This window comes from Cucurbita maxima, unplaced genomic scaffold (genome assembly GCF_002738345.1).
Source record: "Cucurbita maxima cultivar Rimu unplaced genomic scaffold, Cmax_1.0 Cma_Scf00019, whole genome shotgun sequence".
Lineage (NCBI taxonomy): Eukaryota > Viridiplantae > Streptophyta > Magnoliopsida > Cucurbitales > Cucurbitaceae > Cucurbita > Cucurbita maxima.
The window spans coordinates 3709488-3711658 of record NW_019272035.1 but is presented as its reverse complement, the minus strand read 5'-3'; positions in this window follow the sequence as shown (position 1 = coordinate 3711658).

Genomic DNA, 2171 nt, shown 5'->3' with positions numbered 1-2171 from the left:
AAAAAAAAAAAAAAAAAAAAAAAAAAAAAAAAAAAAAAAAAAAAAAAAAAAAAAAAAAACGTATAATTTATGTATATTATAAATCTATTATAAATTATATGTATAAAAAATATTATATATATTATCAATTCATACAATATAATATATAATATATGTATTTTATATTAATTATATATAAATACTAATTTATACATATAATAGATTATAATAATATTTGAAAATAAAAATAATAATAAAAAACAAAAACTTACATAAAGTTGATCGAGCATAGGCTATTTGCAAGTAAGTACAGAGTTGGAGTAGTTGTTGGGCTAGAGCCTATGAATGGTGAACATGGTAGGCTTACCTTATTGGCGCAGCTACCTTCCAGGAAAAGTAGGATAGAGAGAATAATTTCTCTCTTTCCAGCCTTTTTAATCCCCACAAATTTGAGTAAAATGCATTTGTGTTAAAAAGAATTTTGAGAAATATTTCCTTCATTAGAGCATACCTAGACTTGTGAACTAAGTTAATTCGAATATGAGTCTCCGACAAACAAAGGAAAAGGGATGGGGAAGGGATGAGGTTGTTGCTGACAAACAACCAGAAAAGGGATGGGGTAAATAATGGTGGAATTCCAGAACCATGAAAAGGGATGGGGAAGGGATGAAGTTGTTATTGGTAAACAAAGGTAAAGGGATGGAGTTGTTGCTGGCAAACAAATGGAATTCCAAAACCAAGAAAAGGGATGGGACAAACAAAAGAAAATGGATGGTAATTCCAAAACCAAAAAAAGAGATGAGGGAAAAAGGATGAGGCTATTGCTAGCAAACAAAGGAAAAGAGATAAAGTTGTTGCTGGTAAACAAATGGAAAAATGATGGTAATTCTAAAATCATGGAGCTGTTGCAGGCAAACAAATGAAAAATGTAACAACTGAAAAAGTTATGGGGTTGTTACTGGTAAACCAATGAAAAAGGGATATGGCAAACAAAGGATGGGCTATTGTTGCCAAACAAATGAAAAATGGATGGTAATTCCAGGACAAGAAACGGGATGGGGTTGTTGCTGTCAAACAAAAAGAACTAGAACCAACGAAGAAAATATAATTCCAACCAACAAAGAAAAGATAATTTCGACCTTACAAATAAAAAAAAAGTAATTCCAATCAACAAAGAAACCAGAACCAACAAAAAGAATGATAATTCCATAATCAACAAGGTAATATTTCGTAACCAACCAACAAAGAAAAGAGAGAAAAGGTAAAAGTAATTCAAGAACCAAGAAAAGAAAGTAATATTACAGAATCAATAAAGAAGTTATTCCAACAAAGAAATATGTAATTCAAGAAATGAATAAATAAAAGGGAGAAAAGGTAGAAGGTAATTACAGATCCAACACAGAAAAGGTAATATTCTTGAACAAAAAAAAAAGTAATTCCAGAACCAATAAAAAAAATGTGATAGTTCTTTTTCCATAACCAACAAAGAAAATAGATGATATGGTAATTCCAGAAACAACAAGGAAGGGGATGGGATAGTAATTCCATTACCAACAAAGAAAGAGATGAAATGGTAATTTGAGAACCAACCAAAGAGACCATAACCAACAAAGAAAATGGATGGGATGGTAATTACAGAACCAACAAAGATAAGGGATATGATGATAATTTCAGAACCAACCAAGAAAATGAATAGTAATTCCAAACCAACAAAGAAAAGGAATGGTAATTACAGAACCAACAAAGAAAATGGATGATAGTTTTAGAATAAGGAAAAAGGATGAGATAGGATGGTAATTCTATAACCAACAAAGAAAAATGATGGTAATTCTAGAACAAAGAGAAGAGATGGGATGGTAATTCCATAACCAACAACAAAAATTTATTGTAATTCCAGAACAAAAAAATAGAAAGTAATTTCATAACTAATAAAGAAAAATGGATAGACATGGTAATTTCAAAACTAACAAAGAAATAGATGACATGGTAATTCCAGAACCAACAATTAAAAGGAATTGGTAATTTCATAATAATAAAAAAAATAAAATTGGATGGTAATTACAAAACCTTGGATGGTAATACAGACCAAAGAATAACGAAAAGGGTTGAGATGATAATTCCAAAACCAACAAATAAAAGAATGATAATTTTATAATTAAAAAAAAAAATGGTAATTCCAGAACCTTGGATGG